The sequence below is a fragment of the Podarcis melisellensis genome (genome assembly GCF_964234715.1).
Source record: "Podarcis melisellensis genome assembly, chromosome: 2".
NCBI lineage: Eukaryota > Metazoa > Chordata > Lepidosauria > Squamata > Lacertidae > Podarcis > Podarcis melisellensis.
The window spans coordinates 106832811-106854967 of NC_138529.1; the positions used below are offsets into that span (position 1 = coordinate 106832811).

At 46.4% G+C, this 22157-nt stretch overlaps 2 long non-coding RNA genes across 2 annotated transcripts; one reads left to right on the forward strand and one right to left on the reverse strand.

Annotated features, from left to right (window-relative positions):
• Positions 1-7290: 7290 nt before the first annotated feature.
• LOC309365290 lies at positions 7291-11212 on the forward strand. Its single transcript, XR_014165967.1, has 3 exons — positions 7291-7512; positions 8749-8868; positions 10876-11212. It is a non-coding gene; the product is annotated as an uncharacterized lncRNA (long non-coding RNA).
• Positions 11213-16359: 5147 nt separating this feature from the next.
• LOC309365499 lies at positions 16360-20318 on the reverse strand. The gene is made up of 3 exons (XR_014166206.1): positions 20259-20318; positions 18234-18353; positions 16360-16517 (listed from the first exon to the last, which is right to left on the reverse strand). It is a non-coding gene; the product is annotated as an uncharacterized lncRNA (long non-coding RNA).
• Positions 20319-22157: the final 1839 nt, after the last annotated feature.

Here is a 22157-nt window from a genome sequence, read left to right on the forward strand (position 1 = left end):
TGGTCAGACTGTTCCTTACTTTGAATAACTTCTTGCTGGGGGAAGCTTGTGCTGTGACATGCTTTCCAAGAGCCCTGCCTGATCCCTCCAGAAGGGCCGGAGAAGAAGTCAACTTCACTCTCTTTGTTCCAGAAAGCCATCCCATGGGGTGCAGATCTTGGGGGCCATGGGTGGCTCTGACTTGGCTTTTGGCAGCCTGTGTTTTCTTTGGGCTCAGCCCAGGAGGTAAGTCCCACCTGCAAGAGGAAGATTCCCATGTATTTTAACTTTATACTTTATATACTTTAAGAGTGACAAATCCCAATCTGCTTTTTTGAACTGGAAACGAAGGAGGGATGTGTAAGGTCATATTCTAAATAATAGCTTGGAGAGAAGACTGTATGCAATGCGCACATATGTTTATTTTATTGATTAGTTAAATCATCTACATCTTTCTTGGAAGGAGGTGTGAGGTCATATTTTAAATGATAACCATAGTAACTTAGAGGAAATGTGTGCAGCACACACATATGTTTATTTTATTGATTATTTGCGCTTTTAAACTTCTCTTCCTTCCAATGGAGCCAAGGGCGATGTACCGTTTTTATTTTACTATGAAGGCAGAAGATGCATGTCATAAATGAAAGATAACAACAGTGAACACATTATACAATATATGTGAAACTCACTCTCATGAATACCTGGGGAGGGGGGAGGTAAAGGACCCTCGGATGGTTAAGTCCACTCAAAGGCGATTATGGGGTTGCAGTGCTCATCTCACTTTCAGGCCAAGGGAACTGGCATTTGTCCACAGACAGCTTTCCAGGTCGTGTGGCCAGCAGGACTAAACCGTTTCTGGCACAACGGGACACCATGACGAGTGCCAGAGTGCACTGAAATGGCGTTTACAAATATCTGCACCCTAACCTCAGTTTGTAAAAGATAGGTCTGGGAAAGGCTGTGAAGAGTCAGTCAGTGAAGACAAAACTGAGCTGGTTGTATTAATGGTCTTAGAATAAATAGTAGATGCTACAGTGGCATAAAAAATACCCATTTCTCCCCCTCCCCTGCCCACCATTGTCCAATGATCACGTATTTGCCTACATCCATTATTTGCTTTGTTTCCAGAGCCTGTTGCTTCCATTTTAATCACTAGCAATCATTATTTTCAGCATCTTCATCATCACCAGCAGGACCCAGGGCAGGTTACAAGATTTTGAAATTACAATAGTCAAAGATATCCCAATCACAGGGATAGATTGCACAGTGATGCTCCCACTGTGCTTCTCTCAGATTTTGATCTGCTCTATTTGTCCGCCATTAGGGATCCTTTGGGAACTGACACACACACATACCCCAGGCACAATTCTGCATTGTAGGGGTTGGACTAGATGATCCTTGGGGGACCCTTTCAGCTCTAAAGTTCTTTGATCCTGGTGACTCCCAGCTGCAATGCCTTTTCAAGTACAGCGGATTCCATCATTAATTTAAGTACAATGGGTTTAAATTTTAAAGAGACAGTTTCCCACAGTGAATGTTTCACTCAAGCCCATGTATGTCTGCAAGGAGAGTCAACATTCTCTCTTTCACAGCACATGGAATAACCTGCCGACGGTGCAGAATCGAGGAGCCAGGGTCGCGGTGCTTTCCAGCAACAACATACTGTAGAGTTGATCATGGGGGGTGCTTAGCCGACAGTATAAAGGTAAGGAGACATTGCAGAGTGTTTCTTTCCCATTCGTGTGCGTGTTTGTATACCAGGGCTGCCATACATCTGGATTTTCCCGGACATTGCTGGAATTTCAAAGGCGGAATTGACGTCCCAGGAGAATTTCCGCTTTGTCCTGGATCTTAGGCAAGGCAAATGGAAAAATCAAGTTTTTTGAGCTCAATGACTTTGGGGTTTCAGGTTTCCCTTAAAAAAAAGAAAGGCTGGACAATCTTGATGGTTTCCTTAAAAAGAAAGCTTGTGTGTGTCCCGGTTTTTACTTTTTGAAAAAGTATACTCTAGCGTATACTTGACGACACGTACCTGTCCCTGTCCACCACAGGCAATCGTGTACAAAGAGTCTGAGGCCTTGTCTGAAAATGGTTCATGTAGCTGTAAACAACACTGCAGAAAGCATTAGTTCTCTAAAAGGTTGAACATTGTGGGTTCTGTTCAAGCAGAGCTGGCCCTGCCATGAGGCAAGCTGAGGCAACTGCCTCAAGCAGTGGGAGCTAGCAGGATCCAGGAGTGGCAAATCCTACCGCTATGGTGTGTTTACCTGCTGCTGAGGTAAATAGCCCAGGCCGGATCAAGGGGAGGCTGACAGCAGTGACCGCACACTCAACCACCCTCAACCACACTTCACCCATTAGAAACTCACTTAACTGACATAATCAAATGCAAAAGACACACACAAAAACAAGCAAACAGGAAACCAGTAGGGAAAGGTGCACTGAAACAAAACCAATAATAATAATAGTAATGACCAGGAATGAGGACACCACAGAAAGAAGGAGAGAGGGAGGGAGAGAGGAAAATAAAAGGTAGGGAAGAGGAAGAATGGAAAAATGCAAAGGAAAGAAAAAGAGAGTGGGGAAGTGTGTGTGTGTGTGTAGCAGTTGAAAGTCAGTTGTGCAAGGGATGTTATCTCCAGTCCTTTCAATTCAATACCTTTTTTTAAACTTCACTGAAGAAAATGTGGTATCCAGGTGATTGATTGCTCTATTATTATTATTATTATTATTATCATTGAATTTGTATACCGCTCTTCATCTGATGATCACAGGGTGGTTCACACTTAACAAACTACAACTTAGCAAACTACTTGAGTGGCAGTGTAGCAGGCCATGCGAGCAAAGACGACAGCTGGGCTCATCCCACTATTTCAAAATCCATATTGAGACTCCAGGAAAATCCCTGGGCCCAATTGACCTTTATACTCCACAAATGGTCTTATAGAGAAGGCTGGTTCTGCTGTATTCTGTCACACCTTCCAAACATTCTGTCACACTCTGGTGTGGCAAACTAGTAAGATTCAAAACTGAATGGCAAAGTATGTATCAGCGGATCTGATTCTCTATTGCTGAAATCACTGGGTGATCCAACCCAAATGCACTATACACACAAAAATGAGATGGTTCTTACACCAGGTGATCTTGACAGTAGCACAGGTATTAGGAAATACCTAATAAGTAACACAGAGATGCCCTCTTCTCTCCACAATCCCAGATGGCAAGCTGCTGAAAAGAATCAAGGACTGTTATATAAATGGTACCAGATGTGAAACCAATTGGACAACTCAAGAAGATGAAATTGAACACGAGGTACGCTGCTGTACTGACAAAGACTATTGCAACAAAACACTGTAGAGTGTTGGTGATGTAAACATAACAGTTAAGGCTGAAATCCTAAAAACACCTCTTGTGGAACTCAGTAGAATTTCCTTCTCATTAAACATGCATATGTTAATTGCATCCCTACTTCTAATGTGTATCGGCTAGAATTGAAATTTGTTTCTAATAAAAAATAGATAATAGAATATAATTGACAAATCACAGAGCATATTATTGAAAACATTTATCTGTACAAATGGTCAGAATCTTAATAATTATTTCAGATTGTACAAAGACCCTGATGATTGTGTTGTAGCACCACCTAGAAATCCAGTGAAGAACTAAGTAAACATGATTTTAAATGCTGGCTGCTGTCTCTGCAAATACACTCCGCTTCAGTGACTCCTTAATTCCCATTGCGCACCATGTTCAGAGTGGTAAAAAGTTGAGGCTCTTCCTCATTTCACCGAAGGCATGGAGCTCCTAATCAGCTTTCATGAATCTGAACGGATTTTCCATGGATGCCTGTTCCTGCACAAACATTACCAGAGGACCTGGGACTGTAGCCTTGTGTGTATCTGAGCCTTTCTTCATATACAGTATTCCATTGCCATTGTCTATGCATATTTTTTGAACGCACCTATAGATACAGCACCGCAGTTTGCGCCACCTCATGGTATCCTTAGCGCAGGGGTAGGCAACCTAAGGCCCATGGGCCGGATGAGGCCCAATCGCCTTCTCTATCCAGCCCACGGACGGTCTGGGAATCAGCGTGTTTTTACATGAGTAGAATGTCCTTTTATTTAAAATGCATCTCTGGGTTATTTGTGGGGTCTGCCTGGTGTTTTTACATGAGTAGAATGTGTGCTTGTATTTAAAATGCATCTCTGGGTTATTTGTGGGGCACAGGAATTTGTTCATTCCCCCCCCCCAAAAAAAATAGTCCGGCCCACCTACATGGTCTGAGGGACGGTAGACTGGCCCACAGCTGAAAAAGGTTGCTGACCCCTGCCCTAGCAGCTACACAAACACTTCCCTTGGGCGCTTAGAAAAACAAAAACAAACTGCTGCAGCCACTACCATCACCATCTAGCAGCTGCCACCATATTTTTCCTCCACAACGTACCTTTTTCCTGGAGGTGAAAATGAGGATTTGAAAGCTGGATGCAGAGTTTGATTATTGTTCTGCCTTCACATGTACCCTGGCAGGCAGCAGTTCTTCTAGTGGACACTGCAAAGTACAATGCATAACCAGCCCACAAACCTTGCTCTTGATTAAGTATCATAGAATTGTAGAGGTGGAAGGGGCCCTGGGGGGAGTCATAGTGCCCAACCCCCTGCATTGCAGGAATGTCAACTGAAGCATCCATGATGGCCATCGAAACTCTGCTTCAAAACCTCCAAGGAGGAGAGTCCCCAAGCTCCCAAGGGAGACTGCTCCACTGTCCAAGTGCTTTTTGTTGTCAGAAAGTTCTCCTGATGCTTAGCTGGAATCTCCTTTCTTGTAACCTGAAGCCATTGGTTCAAGTTCTACCCTCCGGGGCAGGAGAAAACAAGCTGGCTCCATCGTCCGTGTGACTTTGTCTGTAGTCTCTCTAGCCGGGGAGCAGGCTGCTTCAGAGAGTACATCCATGTCACAGTATATTAGCAAAGGTTAATAACTAGGGCTGCACGCTAGATTCAGCTGAGGCTCAAAGTCTGAGAAAGGTCAGGTCTATTCAGTGGGATCCAGGCCTTGGACGACACTTGGGAAGGAATAGCAATGCACAGGATCCTGCCTTCCCAGCTGGTGAATCGGAGGATCAAATGCTGCACAGTGCTGGTCCACCCACTTAAACTGTATGTTTAAATAGGGTTCTAAATGTTAGAATTCCTCCTCCATGATTGCAGTCATGGGATTTTTGTCTATCACATGACAGTGTATGTTTTGACTCCACAGAGTGGGAAGTGATGGAAACAGGATGTTTGTGTTACTGTGTTCCGTGCAGTGGGACTATTGTCCTTTGTTTTTTCTCTTTGCTGTCTGATGCTAGAGAGAGAGGAAGCCATGTTGCAGTGCTCCGTGTGTGTTTATATGTAAATAAAGTAGATTAGCCAAAATGCTGAGTTGCTGAGGTCTGTTACACAAGCTGCGAAGAGTCTTCGGAAGAGTGTGCCGATGTCTGTTGGCATCGGTCTCTGTGATGTTCGGGCAGAAGAAAGCTTATGAAGCTCCTGAATGAAAGACCAGGAGGGAAAGAACATGCCAGTCGGGCATGTGTCTCTGCCAGGGTCCTAGTCGAGTGTAGGACGAGCTCCTGACACTAAAATCCCACCAGAAACACTTAGATCTGCCCCTGAACTGCTGGAGACATAGATCCAGGTAGCACCAGGGCAGCACAGGGTGAACTGGCCCAATCCAAGGGCCACAGTTTGAGGGGCGGGGGTCACAGGGCAAATCACAAACTATTCAACTGTCCCAATTAAATCAGGACATCCTGTTTTGCAGCGCCATGCTCTCATGTGACAGCATGACACTCAGAAACATGCATTTTTTGATTCCGTGCTCTCCTGAAGGTCATATGACTTGCACAGGAGCACAGTCCAGAAGACGTACATTCAGGTTTTCTGCTGGGACATGTTGGAGGGTTGGAGGGTATGAGATTGTGGGGTCTTAGTACAGTCCTATTGGTAAAATTAAAAGAGCCCTTGTGGATCAGATAAAAGGCTTCCTAGTTTAGCATTTTGTACTCACACTGGCCAGCCTGATGCCTTTGGGGAGCCCAGAAGTGGGACACGTGCTCAACAGCAGAAGGCACATGCAGTGAGACTTAGGTCATTACCAGCCTGGAGGAAGAACTTCCTTATCCCAAGGTAGGATGAAGTGGGCAGAAGGAGATGTACTTTGTTCCTTTTGATATAGCAGATATACCCTTTGCCTTTTAATGCTTTGCGCCTGGAGCAGAACGATAAGGACAAGGGTCAAGACACACTGTTCTTTGAGCTTATGCTAGGATAACATTCCATTTCAGCTTTTGGCACATCCGTTGCTGATTGACATGAACTATTAAATTAATTCAATACAGTACTTTTCCGTGTATAATACGAGGGTTTTTTACTCAAAAAGAAAGTTAAAAATCAGGGGTCGTCTTATACATGGATAGTGCAGAGGGGGGACGGGCGATTTGTTTCAGCCGCAAGCAGCAGCTTGTCACTGGTGATTGGGTGGGTGATTGGTGTATGCAGCAAAGGCTGCTTAGGATTGGCTGTTGCTACGGCAATTGGGTGGGTGATCAGTGGCTGCGGCAAGGGCTGTTTTTCATTGGCTTCTGCTGCGACAATTGCTGGCTGCTGGCAGCAAGCGGCAGCCGATTGGTTGCTTTGGTGATTGGTGATGTGTGTGAGTCTCAGTGTTAGTGAGTGGTGTGAGTGATATTCAGCATCCCCCCCCCCAAAAAAAAGCTGGACAACTCAGGGCAACCCCCCGAAAAAAAACCTCAACAACTTTGGTCAATCCTCCCCAAAAAAATCTCAACTACAGTGGTTCCTCGGGTTACATACACTTCAGGTTACAGACTCTGCTAACCCAGAAATAGTGCTACAGGTTAAGAACTTTGCTTCAGGATAAGAACAGAAATCGTGCTCTGGTGGCGCGGCGGCAGCAGGAGGCCCCATTAGCTAAAGTGGTGCTTCAGGTTAAGAACAGTTTCAGGTTAAGAACGGACCTCCAGAATGAATTAAGTACTTAACCCGAGGTACCACTGTACTCTGGTCCATCTCCCCCCAAATTCTTAAATTGTAGTCCCCCAAAATAGAGGGTGCCTTATACACAGGGGCATGTTATACAGAGAAAAATACGGTACCTCCAGGACCACCTCTTCAGTCCTTCTCTAGGTGCCTATGGGGTTTGCCCTGCTGTTGACCAGAGGCTTTCAACTCCGCCCTCAACAACTTTGAACTCCAGAAGGCCACACGAGCAGAGGAGTCTTATAGAGCCACTACCTGTGTGTTCCTTACTTTGCCTAGCCTCTTGCTGGGTGCAACTTGTGCTCTGAGAGGAGCCCTGCCTGAACTGTCCCCTCCCACCCGGAAGGGCCAGAGAAGAAGTCAACTTCACTCTCTTTGTTCCAGAAAGCCATCCCATGGGGTGCAGGATCTTCCCAGGGCCTTGGGGGCCATGGGTGGCTCTTACTTGGCTTTTGGCAAGTGTTTCCTTTGGACTCAGCGCAGAATGTAAGTCCCACCTGCAAGAGGAAGGTTTGCATGTAGATTACCTGCACTCTCAATTTCTTCAACAGTGACTAATCCCACTCTACATTCTGAACTGGAAACAAAGGTAGGATGTGTGCGGTCATATTGTAAATGACAATTATAGTAACTTGGAGAGAAAAAATGTGTGCAGCACACACACACGTTTATTTTTTTGATTAGTTATGCTTCTAAATTTCTCGTCCCCTCCAGGGGAGCCAAGGGTGATGTACCATTATTACTTGACTATAAAGACACAAGATGCACATTGTGAATGAAAGATAACAACAGCGAACACATTATGCAATATATATATGTATGAAACTCACTGTCACAAATACCTGCAACCTACCGTATGTTTTGCTCTATAAGACTCACTTTTTCCCTCCTAAAAAGTAAGGGGAAATGTGTGTGCGTCTTATGGAGCGAATGCAGGCTGCGCAGCTATCCCAGAAGCCAGAACAGCAAGAGGGATTGCTGCTTTCACTGCGCAGCGATCCCTCTTGCTGTTCTGGCTTCTGAGATTCAGATTTATTTTTTCTTGTTTTCCTCCTCCAAAAACTAGGTGCGTCTTGTGGTCTGGTGTGTCTTATAGAGCGAAAAATACGGTAACCTCAGTTAGTAAAAGATAGGTCTGTGAAAGGCTGTGAAGAGTAAGTGTAGACAAAACTGAGCCAGTTGTATCAATGGTCTTAGATGACCCACGAGGATCCCTTCCGCCGCCACAGTTCTGTGATCCTAGTGGCTCTCAGCTGCAATGCCATTCCAGTACAATGGATTCCATCACTAATTTAAGCACAGTGGATTAAAATTTTAAGTTTTCCACAGTGAACGTTCCACTTAAGCCCATGTATGCCTGTGTGATGGACAGCAGAGCCAGACCAGAGTTCGGTGGTGGAGTCCCTTGGAGACCCCAGCAGAGTGCTGAAGCCTCTCTCTGATGGACTACGGAGCCAGCTAGCCACAGAGTGGGGAGGAACAGCGCTTTTGGGGGAGGGAGGGATAAAAGGAGCAGTTTCTGTGTGAGTGGCAGCTGATGACACACAAGTCCGGTTAATTAAAAGGGTTGGTTTATGGGTAAATTGTAGAAATTCATGTAATTGGTGTAACGTGAGAAGGATGCACTATATTTAATTGGGAGCGGTTGGCGGGAGCGCACATTCTTAATGGACGGATTTGCTGCCGTCTGCACAGAGAGTGTAAAAGTTCTGTGTTTCACAGTGCTTGGAATCAACTGCCAAAGCTGCGTAATGGAGAAGCCAGGACTGCCATGCTATCCTGCAGACGGAATCTGCTCAGTGGGGGTTGGTGGGGGATGCTTTACTGAGAAAGAGTACAAAGGTAAGGAGAACTTGCAGCGTGCTTCTTTCCTGTGTCTGTGTGTATATGCATCTGTATGTGGCGTCACCAATTTATACCTCTGTCCCTGTCCACCACAGGCAGTCATGTGCAAATAGTCCGAGGCTCCAGAGCCGGCCCTGCCATGAGGTGGACTGAAGAAAATTCCTCAAGCCATGAAACAGAGCAGGACCCAGGAGCAGCAAAATGCCACCACTAGGGTGTTTTTTTGGTGCTGCCGCGGTCTATAGCATAGGCTGGGCAAGGCCAACTGCTGTGTCTGTTATTCGCCGAAGGGCTGTTGTGTGGCACAGCTTCCCCACCAGCAATGTGCTCTTGCACTGCCTCCTTTTTGCAACTTCTCTCCCTCCAGCTGTTGTCTCCCTCTTCCAGACAGTGCGCTGAGGACTGGCTCACTCCTGAAACCCCTGCCCACTCTGCCACTGGGGCGAGAGCAACAGCCAAGATTTGCTGCTCCTCCTCCTTGCCCTTCTTCTTTAATCCCCAGCTGCCGCCTTCCTGAACTTGGGTGCTGGGCAGCAGGGCCAGGCACCAGGAAGGATCTGCCTTCCCTGAGCGCTGATTTGGGGTCCTGCTATAGAGAGGGAGCCTCTTGCCCCTCCAACAGCAGCAGCAGCTGCCTTTGCCACCAGCAACCCAACCTCAGTAGCACTTTCTTCTCAGTATACATGCATAGGCTCAGATTGTATAGTTGCAATCCTCTACGCCAGTGGTTTTGAATTAGCTAAGTACTGTGGAGCCCCTACTTTTGAAAATGTCAGTATCTCTATGATAGTTTTTGTTATGTTAATGGAATATCCTCCAACATCCCGGTGATGCAAACTGGGATATGGTCTGGTCCCTCAACGCAAATAAAAACCACCTCTATCTTGACAACGCCCCCCATCTCCTGCGCAGATATATGCACCCCACTCAGTGACCCCTCGCTTCCCACTGGGCACCCCAACAGAGGCCTTGCCCCTCACTCACACACCCTCTACTCGTTCTCTCCCTGCACCATCCAACTGAGGGGGGAAAGTGTGTGTGTGTGTGTGTGTGTGTGTGTGTGTGTTGCAGAAAGGGAATTGTGCAGGGGGTGCCATCTCCAACCCGTTCATTTCAATAGCCTTTTTAAGGTTCACTAAAGAAAAAGTAGCAGGAAGGTGAATAATTGCCTTATATTATTAGTATTATTAAATTCGTATGCTGCCCTTCATCTGAAGATGAACAGGGTGGTTCACCCTTGTTGTTTAGTCGTTTAGTCATGTCCGACGCTTCGTGACCACATGGGCCATTAACAAACGACAGTTCCCAAGGGGAGTTGTTCTGTGGTTCACCTCAGGCAGAAAAATGTCTTGGGCTGGGGCACTTTGTTGGGAACCCAGCCAAATGGGTGGGGTATAAATATTATTGTTGTTGTTGTTATCATTATCATTATCATTATCATTATCATCTAGTGGAATGAGGTGCAAACTACTACGTGTAAACTGATTTGAGTGACAGTACAACAGGCCATGCAAGCAAGAATGCCAGCTGGGCTCAGGAAGAACCTGAAAAAGCCCTGGGCCCAGGTGACCCTTATGCTCTGCAAATGGTGTTATAAAGAAGGCTGGTTCTGCTGTATTCTGTCACACCTTCCCAACATTCTGTCACACTCTGGTATGGCAAACTAGCAAGATTCAAAACTGAACAGCAAAGTATGTATCAGCAGATCTGACTCTCCATTGCTGAAATCACTGGGTGGTCCATTCCTAATGCACTATATACAAAAAATGTGAGATGCGTCTTACACCAGGTGAAGCTGACAGTAGCACAGGTACAGTGGTACCTTGGGTTACAGAGGCTTCAGGTTACAGACTCCGCAGGAGGCCCCATTAGCTAAAGTGGTGCTTCAGATTAAGAACAGTTTCAAATTAAGAACAGACCTCCAGAACGTAACCCGAGGTACCACTGTATTAGGAAATACCTCATAAGTAACACAAAGATGTCTTCTTCTCTCCACAATCCCAGATGGCAGAGTGGTGAAGATAACCAAGGGCTGTTATGCTGATAATTCCAGATGTGAAACCAAATGGATAAATCATGCAGATAATATTGAACATGAGAAACGCTGCTGTGCCAAAGAGAATTGCAACAACAAATGGTAGAGTGTGGGTGAAGACAAACGTAACAGTTAAGGCTGAAATCCTACCAAACCTCTTGTGGATTAAGCACCATGGAACTCAGTAGAATTTCCTTCTGATTAAACATTCATACAATTACTCTAGATGAAAAATTGCATCGCTTCTTTTTTAATATTGTAAGACACCCTGATGATTGTGTTGTAGCGCCACCTATAAATCCTGTGAAGAACTAAATAAACATGATTTTAAATGCTGGCTGCTGTCTTTGCAAATACACTCAGTTTCAGTGACGTCTTAATTCCCACTGCACACCATGTTCAGAGTGGTGAAAAGTTGAGGCTCGTCCTCATTTCACTGGAGCATGGAGCTCCTAATCAGCTTTCATGAATCTGAATGGATTTTCCTTGGGTGCCTGTTCCTGCACAAACATTACCACAGGACCTGGGACTGTATGTAGCCTTGTGTGTATCTGAGCCTTTCTTCATATACAGTATTCCATTGCCATTCTCTATGCATATTTTTGAACGCACCCATAGATACAGCACCGCAGTTTGCGCCACCTCATGGTATCCTTAGCGCAGGGGTAAGCACAATTCCCTTGGGCACTTAGAAGAAATAAACACACTCTTGTCGCCACCACCCAGTGGCAGAGAAAACCGCTTGGGCACCCGGAGCGGCAAACATGACATGCACCTTGGGGCTGCGCCATCCACCCACAGAGGTGGGGCGATCCACCCACACGGGTGCACCGAACCTCCTGGGGGTGGCTGCACTGCCCGCCAACCATGCAAATATGCCTGGCGTGCGGCATTGGCCACCAGGGTTGTGAGTGCCGCCAGCCAGGGGGTGCATCCCCAGCGGCCAGCACCGCTCGCCGAGCGTATTTGCACAATCAGCAGGCAGATTTTCACAGCAACCGCACCAATCGTGAACATCCGCCCACTGGGGGTGGGAGCGCTGCCACACCGATCTTCCCAGGGAGATTTTGTCACACACACACCCAGGCATGACACCCGGGGCGCACCACACTCCACACACACCCCTTGCGATGCCCCTGTCACCACCATCCAGCAGCCGCCATTTTTTCCTCCACAATGTACCTTTTTCCTGGAGGTGAAAATGAGGATATGAAAGCTGGCTTAGGCAGAGTTTGATGATTGTTCTACCTTCCTAAGTACTTTGGCAGGCAGCAAGTCTTCTAGTGGAAGAGTGCCATGCATAGCCAGATCCTGGGCCTTGTTCTTGCTTTGTCCATCTTCTCTCTAGCCGGGGAGCAAGCGGCATCAGAGAGGCCGGTGGCACCACAGAACGGATTCTGTGCCCTGCATGTTAGTGCAATATGCGGTTGGAATGCTATCAGCTGCCCTTGGTTTTTGCAATGGAAGGGCAAGCAAGACAGAAACTGTGGGTGTTCGGCAGACCTGAGATCCACCTTTTTTTACCTGTACAGCTCTGTTTCTAAACATTTTATTATTATTATTATTACCGATACCTGCCCTTCACCCACGGCCATGTTAAAGAGGTAAAAAACAACATTAAAAACAACTTACAACAATAAAAAATATGGTACATCTCTTATTATTAATTCATTTGTTACAGTCTGGTCTGTTTCTGTATCTCTGCTCTCTCTGGTTCAGTCTGCATTTAGCGTTCCAAGCAGTTCAGTATTGTGGGAATGGTCAGGGTGGCAGGAGAGGATATATTGTTTATTAATATCCTTCTTAACTTGCTCTAGCAAGTTCCTTTACTTAGTAGAGTTTACATTCCCCTTCTCACGCACAGCAGATAACTGATTGCAAGCTCATGTGAGCCTATCACTATTATACAATTCAGTCTGGCTCAGATTGAATTGTACATTCCTGGTAAGTTCCCTTGAATCCCTCTTAAAAAGAATAAAGGTGCCACAATCTTGCACATCCTAGCATCATCTCAACAAGCAGCGGTGATGCTGCTCTCAGGAAGGAGGCGGTGTAGGACCACTGTACTGTGCCAGTTTCTCTTGCTGGTACCGGTATGAAGGTAAAGACTAGAAACAGGGGCTGCTGTGCAGCTCTCTGTGGTGTGAGCAGCTAGGGATGTAAGAAGGGCTCTGTTTTCCATCATACCCTGCAGGCATCACCTGCAGCTCTGTTTCTATTCTGCTGCAGTTCGTCTTCTGCCAAAACCAATGTTATCCATTTTTCTGTCCTCCATGGCAAAATTTAAAAACTTGCCCAATTTATGTAATTAATGAGGTTTTTTCTAAACATCCTTTTCTTTCCCAGTTTCTGATCTCATTCAAGAAAGTGGCTGGATTTAAACATAAGTATCTGCAACAAGTCTTGCAAGCTTCCCATACACTTCTTTTTCTTTATGCTGATGTGGTGAAATAATCCCGTTTCATTTCTGATGTGATGCATCTTAGACTTTATTTCTCTTGCACTGCAACGTTGTTTGGCTTCCTTGATTTTTATGCCCACCCCCACCCCAGAAACTGTGGGAATGTTAAGGACAGTAGGAAAGGATACCGTATTTTTCGCTCCATAGGACGCACTATTTCCCTCCTAAAAAGTAAGGGGGAAAGTCTGTGCATCTTATGGAGCGAATGTGTGGTCCCTGGAGCCAAATCGCTGTTGCCCTGTGCTGCTGGGGTGCTCTTTGGGGGTGGGGGGGGAGGAGCCACGGTGCTCTGCCGGCAGCTTCTGCTTTCCGCTGAAGCCCCGACAAGGTTTGCAAGCAGAGGGAAGGCTGTGCGCCTTTGCCCCACGCTCCTGGGGTGCTTTTGGGGGGTGGGGGTGGGGAGCCACACTGCTCTGCCTACAGCCTTTGCTTTCCCCTGAAGCCCCGACAAGGTTTGCAAGCAGAGGGAAGGCTGTGTGATCCTGGGCTGCTCTTTGGGGGTGGGGTGGGGAGCCACACTGCTCTGCCTACAGCCTTTGCTTTCCCTTAAAGCCCCGACAGGTTGCAGGCAGAGAGAAGGCTCTGTGCTCCTGGGGTGCTCTTTGCCCCACGCTCCTGGGATGCTTGGTGGGGGTTGGGGTGGGGGTGGGGAGCAGCAAATTGCTGTCTCTCAGTGCCTCCTAATTCAACTGCAGAGGATTGCCTAACTGGATTCTGAGCTTCATTTGAAGTTTAAAAATATTAAGTTTGGGGATTTCTTCAAGTAGCAGTTTTGCAGAAATAGTCATAAATACATGCAAAGCATCTCCACAAACCAGTAATAGTGAGCTCAGCTAAAACTGAGCAGGCATCTGGCTCAGGAACAGTTTAAACTGCACGACTATAACCAGACATCCTGTGTGTTTGTGTGTGGACCATGTTCCTAGCAGCTAATCTTTATTGCTGAGAAGAGGCATTGATATTCCACTCCAAATCTATAATTCATTATACAAATTCTTACAAGTACAGTCCACCTATACTAAACTAAAAACATTGTGTTGGTATTGAATGGAAGCCATTTATCTGCCCTCTTTTCCTCCTCTGTTCTTTGCTCAGTCACTCCATTTTGAATCTTCCTTTCAAAAGAACTATGCCTGTTTTGAGAAAACATCAGAGATTTAGGAACTGGAGCGCAATCATTTGATCTCTTTGCTGTTCCTCCATACTCCAAGCACTTCTCATTTGCACAGCCCTGGTTTCTCTCCCTGACTATTAATATTCTTCATTAATAATAGTAAAATGCTCAAATTTTAGTTTTTGTGACTGCTGCCAATACTGACTTCCTAGTGATAATGAAAACAGCTGCATTATAATGGAATGTCTGTCCTTTTTCCATTCTCTTCGTTATATACCGTGGCTCGCTTTAAAGCAGCAAAGTGGAGCCGCACACTTTGCTGTTTTAAATAGCTTAGTACAACATTTGAGTCAGATTTTTTTTCTTGTTTTCCTGCTCTAAAAACTTTGTGCGTCTTTTGGTCAGGAGCGTCCTATGGAGCGAAAAATACGGTATATTGAATCAGTATTATCCTTACTTCAGTCCTGCTAGTGAGTGATGTAACAGAGCAGATTTCCCTCAATATAGCAGGAAGCTTGTTTGCAGATTCGTTTGAATCTCTTTAATAATAATAATAATAATTTAGTTAAGTAATACAATCTGGCTTGCCCAGGTGGCTTATTCCTGGTGTCCCCTTTTATCCCTCTTAAAAGAATACTCAAGTGTCTTTCCTTAAAAGTAACAAGTTTACTCACATTTCAGTTCACAATTTGATCCCTGAAAGGCAGGCTTTGCCTCATAGTTACATAACAATCTGTGAGTTCATCTCACATGGAGATTGAGCTCAGGTGCTGCTGACTGAGAGCCAGCAGACAGCAAAATTACATTAAGAGAACAAAATGGCCGCAGGAGAGCAGCAAGGCAGCAAGAGAGGAGAGCAAGAGAGAGAAAATGGCTGCATGACTCGGCTCTTTTATGGAGTCAGCCAGGGCCACGCCCATCTCCCAGGTCACATGCAGGGGGAGAATGCTCCAGACCAGTGAAACAGGAAGTTACACTGACTGGAGTAACATTCCCCCTGCCTGTGCCCACTCTGGGGAAATAAGGAATGTTGTATTTGACTGTTTCAATGGATTACATCCCACAGAAACTAAGAAAGTTAAACTATGGTTTACTGCAAGAAAAATAATTGCTTCCGCTAGGTAGCTGCAATTCTGTAAAAAGTTAAGTATGAGCTTTTTAAACGTTATCACCAGTCATGAGGGTGCTGACACACCATACACTGAAAGCACAATTTAACACAGAGACACCAAAGAAGCCTCAGAATTTTCTGGAACACTATGAGAGCCAAAGCACGGCCACCTTTCAAAATTCAGACTTGCCCAATTTTTGCAGTGCAGTTCTCGCACCAAACCATGTTTACCAAAATGCATATATTAGGCGAAAGTATGGTTAAAAATGAATACATTAGTGAAAATAACATACAAAGTTGAAATATATTTGGGTAAATTCTTTCCAAAATGTGTACAATTAAGCAAAACTGCATGCAAAGGTGTGTGTTATTCAGGAGGAGTTCAACCAAAAATGCTGATAGACTTCAAGGAGGGTGTGAAAAGTGAATAAATGTGCAAATTACTGCAGAACTGTGGAGAACTAAATTTAAGATTGGGATGGTGAGAAGCTGAGTACCCAAACTGACAAATCTCCCACCCCTATCTGCCAGGTCCAAGTCTAATTAATCTCTGTGAGGGTACGACAAAGAGGGAGAAATGGGGACAAGAAGGAAAAGAAAGAGAAATTTAATGCTTACAGGCAAAGTTCATTGGCAAAGCTCAATCTCAGCCCCACTCCCAATCTGAGCATGCTCACACACTTTCACAGAGCATGCTGCTGTTTCAGCTGAAAATATCTAAGCATGCTGCATTTCCAGGGAACCCACACTTCGGATTTTGCCTGAGTTTTCTTTAAGCACTAGTGGAGATAACTCATCGAGCGGTTGCACATATCACGCTTGCAGCAAACAGTTTTTATAGAGGTTCCTTTTTGGCCTCTCATGCTATGCATGCAGACCCTGTGACTGTTGGTGCAGCCTTCCAACCGGTACCTCACTTTTTCACCTGCAAAAAGATTGGGAAGGTGAGTAAAAGGAGAGAAGCAAGAACAGATGGGATTACAGAAGAAGAAGAGGAGGAGTTTGGATTTGATATCCCGCTTTATCACTAGCCGAAGGAGTCTCAAAGCGGCCAACATTCTCCTTTCCCTTCCTCCCCCACAACAAACACTCTGTGAGGTGAGTGGGGCTGAGAGACTTCAAAGAAGTGTGACTGGCCCAAGGTCACCCAGCAGCTGCATGTGGAGGAGCAGGGAAGCGAACCCGGTTCACCAGATTACAAGTCCGCCGCATTTAACCACTACACCACACTGGCTCACCGGGTTCTCTCTAAGGCTGCAAACGTAAGCTTTGTGCCTCTCTCCCTAAGGGGTTTGGCAAGGAGTGCTAGGCCTCTGATAGGATGCTGGAACCTTCTGCCTCCTTCCCAAAGCCGGGTATGCTGTGTGAAGGTGCAGTCATGAAGGAACCCTCTCTGGCACCCAGGGCGGGATGCCGAGGGGGCGGGATGAACCGCCCAGTGGCGTATGCGCAACGTCCATACGGACTGCGCACATGTGGCATCCTGTACAGACTGTGCACACGTGGCAGCCCGTACAGTCACCATGCGAGTGGCAGCCCATACAGATGCCACACGAGTGGCATCCCATATGGACTGTGTACACGCAGCATACCATACGGACTGCACACGCGAGGCAGCCCATACTGTCGCTGTGTGAGTGGCAGCCCGTATGGACGCCCCACATGCAGCGCCCATACTGACTGAGCATGCACCCTCGTCCACTCTACAGCTGGGGGGAGGCAGCGGGCCATCTTGGCACACACACCCCAGGGTGGCACCCGGGGCAAACTGCCCCTTCCGCCCCCCTTTCATACACCCCTGAGAAGGTGTTAGGAGGACTCTTGGGCCCCATCTGAGCATCCCACCGCCCCACACCACCCCCCTAATCTGGGGAGAAGCTTCCCAGGCTTTGGGAAGGAGGCACCAGGTTTTCATACTTTAATAGACCAATTCCCCGGGAACATTTAGGAAGCTACTGCCCCTAGTCCACTGTCTTGCACATCACTGCTTTAAATGAGGATCAGGCAAATTTGTAGAGGAGAGGACTATTGGTGGCTCTTCTGGACTGATCCAGCCTGCGTGCACGGCAAACATTTGAAGCACATTATTTCCCCAAAGATTCTGAGATCCTGCAGTTGAGGATGCTGGGAACTGTAGCTCTGTGAGGGGCATACTAAATTTCCCAGGGTTATTTGCGGGGAGAGATGTGCTTTCAATGCTGCCCAGGAGGGAATACGTGTGACCTATCCAGTCTACGGGAGAGTTCTCTCTGTCCTTTTTTTCCTATCTACATATCTTTTTCTCCCTTCTTCTCCAGCCGTTCCGTTCTCCTTCCCACCTGCTTTTCCCGTTTTATTTTTCAAACAAAACATTCTGTGCCTGTTGAGTCTGCTCTGTCCTTCCAGCCTTCTTTGATTTTTCTCTTTATTTCTTTAAAAATTATTTCTTACATTTGTGGGCGGTGGGGGGAATTCTCAAGGTCGTTTTGCTGTTGTTGTTCTGCAAAACTTAGGGCACGCCTCACCCCGCCCCAGGTCTGCCAATTCCTCCCTCTTGTACACAGATACTACATGTTTAGCTACAAAAGCATGGAAATCGCCCTAATGGTTCAGAAAAAGCGTATAGCATTGCTCCTAGCCACCCGACATGAGTTCAACTTACCCTCATAGAAAGTGATAGAAATACACTGTTCGTTAGGTCTAGGGAAACATACGTTTACTTTGTCAGCACAGCCATATTCGGGGATATCACGCATACAGTAGCGGCACTTCAGGCTGTAGGCTGCAATGGCAAAATGTTGGAAATGGCATTCAAAACAGTATGACCCCCCTACCCGCCAACATTTCTCCAATGAAAATAGGGATGTCCTATTCTGTTGTTGCTGCTGCTGTTGCTGCTGCTGCTGCTGCTGTATTTATACACCACGCATCTTACTGGGTTGCCCAGCCACTGTGGGCAGCTTCCAACATATATAAAAACATAATAAAACAGGAAACAGTAAACCTTCCTTATACAGGGCTGACTTTAGATGTCTTCTAGAGGTTATACAGTTACTTATCTCCTTGGCTTGCGCCATACCTGTTGTGTATTGAGTCAAAGGATTTTATATCTGTATTATTATTGCCTGTATTTGCATTAGGGTAAAGTAAGTGCCTTTTGGTTCCAGAGGGTACAGCTACTATTGGTTCATTTAAGCTGCGGTATTTGGATCCTCTGTCTTATTGGTTTCCTCCAAAAGGCAGGACTGTGATTGCCTGATATTGTTCCCTCCAAAATGTATCCTTTTCTAGCTAGTTCCCTGTCCCTATAAATGTAGCTCTCCCCTCCTCAGGTCTCAGTCTTGTTTGCTTAAATAAAGAAGTGTAACTAGAGAACTGTCTCCAGCATATTATGTCAAGAGAGCTGAAATCACAAACCCCACGTCACAACAATACCCTCCAGCATTTCTCCAATGAAAATAGGGACGTCGTAAGGAGAAGCAGGAAAACATTCTGGGATCAAACCAGAAAACGGGGTGGCTTCTGTAAATCTGGGAAAAATAGGGACACTTGGAGGGTCTGTGATTTTCACTGAAGACAATTGTAGGGTTGTAGGCTTCTAGATGGGAGGCCTACCGCTAACATTTTGATTATTTATTTGTATGGCTCAGTTATTCCATACACAGCTGCATAGTCCACATCCTTGCTACATGTGAATAACAGCACAGGCGTGCAACTCAAATGTTAGTACTGGTACTAACCAGATCGTACATTTGTTGTATGCGCCATGTGAACACCCCGTACGAAATGAATCTACGTGTGCACAACTAGATGCTTGTAAGGCAAGGATGGGGACGGTGCAAGTGTTGCTGCTGCCCTGTCCCTGCTGGTGGAATCCTCTTTGGCACAAAATGGCTCCCAGGGCAAAATAACTGTCAGGGACTGGGCAGAGGAGGAATGGTGGAGACCGCCTCCCCAGCCTGACCCTTCCAGAGAAGAGGAAGACAGTTCAGAATCACAACAGGGGTTTGAGGGAGGTCACAGCTCAGAGGCAGATGAGGGAGGAAGCTGGGAAATAATGGGAGAAGAGAAGGAGGCAGAGCTGGAGCAGCTGGCTGACATGCTATCACTAGAAAGCATTCCAGGCCCACTATCTCCCAGAAGCCAGCGAGCCTTGAAAGTAGGTGAGCAAAGAGCTCAAAGGCAGAGGGCACTTGTCAGCACCCATAGGGATGATGAATGAGGAAGTGGGAGAGATGGGGAGAGGGTGGAGTCACTCGGGACAACGCCATTATCCAAGAGGCTGGGTTCTGTAGCCTCTCGGTGTAAATACCGAATAAAAAGCAGACGGTAAGAACATTCCTTGTCTTTGTACGTTCCGGGGCAACCGGCAGTGGGAGTCACGGGCAACAGCCTGACAATAACACAGGGGGAACCAGAGCATTCACCTTACAACCCTACAATCGGTAGGTGTTAGGCAAAAGAGAAGGTATCATGGAACCCATGGTGCAGAAGGCACCAAGACTAGGGGAATGAGAAAGTGTTGTGGGACTGGGCATAGGGGCAGGGTCAATCTGATTTCAGGTGTGCTTGGAAACCAGTTAAGCCCTGTCCCAGTGTTGAGGGACGTGGCTTGTTTTATTTCCCAGCCTGTCTGATTCAACCCAGGTGGGAGTGGGGAGTTTGCCAATTGCGATTTAGAACGTACCTGAGAGGGCAAGGCAAAGCAGAACACAGGCTGTGAAGGAGAAACCCCTCGTCATGCTGGTCTTCCAGGCTAGATCTCTGGCAGGCAAGACACTGTGGTGAAGAAAAGGGAGGGCATAAAGGTAGTAAAGTAAAAAAGAAATAATTAACATGTGTGCTCCAGACGCAGGAACGATGACTCCACCCTAGTACCTAGCCAAGGGGTGGAGGAGAGATTCATTACTGGCTTAGCATGGCTGATTCAACTTTTGGGGATTCAGTCTTCTCCTGGATACTTGCGTGTGTATACCCACAGGAAGAGGCCCCCAGGAGTGCATTAAGGCCAACCGCATTAAGACCAGTGGTGTAGCATGGGGGCCACACTGGGAAGGTTGCCCTGGGCGCAAAATTGCTACAGTAACAAAATTTCAATACCTGCTGCTGCCTCAATACAGTTGCATGCTTCCACTGCTGGGCTCCGTTGAAAACTGCTTCTCCATGCGATCCAGGAAGTGACCTCTCCAGACAATGGAACGACTCTTCTTTTCTTATCTCTGCAGCTGCTATCTCCTGAGTAATGCAGACGCCGTTAGGCAGTTGAATGTGCATGTGTACTCCGTCTGTTTCCCTCCCACCCACCCACTCATCTGCGCAGCCCCGAGTGCTGGCAATGCATGCTACGCCACTGGTTAAGACAAAGGAAGCTGCATCTTCAAAGTCTATGCCTATACCGACCCATGGGGCTACCCCTGGTTTTCTCCTACTGCAAAATGAATTATACCATGCTTCCTTTCCATCAAGCTGCAGTGGTGACCCCTACTTGGAGGCTGGTCCTTAGCCATGAGATACGGCCATCCCAGAAGCGGACAGGCAGTCATTATTTACCCTTTTATTTATTTCAGAATATTTGTAAGCTGCTGTCTACACTTCCTGGTGGTGGCTCTCTGAGGTTTCAGGCAAGGAGCCTTTCCCAGCCCTGTCTGTAGATGCTGGGCGTTGAGATTGGGACCTTCTACATGCAAGGCGAAGGGCTGTGGGTTAAACCACAGAACCTAGGACTTGCAGATCAGAAGGTCGGTGGTTCGAATCCCCGCGACGGGGTGAGCTCCCGTTGCTCGGTCCCTGCTCCTGCCAACCTAGCAGTTCAAAAGCACATCAAAGTGCAAGTAGATCAATAGGTACCGCTCCGGCGGGAAGGTAAACGGTGTTTCCGTGCGCTGCTCTGATTCGCCAAAAGCGGCTTCGTCATGCTGGCCACATGACCTGGAAACTGTACGCTGGCTCCCTCGGCCAACAAAGCGAGATGAGCGCCGCAACCCCAGAGTCATCCGCGACTGGACCTCATGATCAGGGGTCCCTTTACCTTTACCTTACATGCAAGGCAGATGTTCAAGGTTTATCTACAAAAGTACTGTAATTTGACTGAATGTTAACAAGGATGTCAGAGTAGAAACAATTGTCTACCATCAAATTAGATTTGAGTTTAATGATAAGGGAAATAAGGAAAGTATATATTCCTTTTTAGAGAAAGGAAGAGACTGTATTTAAATGAATGGATTTAAGATTATAAACAAAATGAGCTATGGCTCTTCCCTTAGAATCTTAGCAGTGTATTACAACAATAAAAATGCATTTTTTATTATTGTTACTACTACTACTACTACTACTACTACTACTACTGCAAGTCTGCTCAGACATATAGTTTAGATACCTGCACTGGTTTTTTAAGTTTTGCTGAGGCTAATGTGTGTTTTAATGACCCCCCTTTTAATGGTAGCCCTGTGGATTTGGGCTGTGTTTTCTCTACAGCAGTGATTCCCAAACTTGTGTCTCCAGCTGTTTTTGAACTACAGTTCCCATCATCCCTACTCACCGGTTCTGCTAGCTAGGGATGGTGGGAGTTGTAGTCCAAAAACAGCTG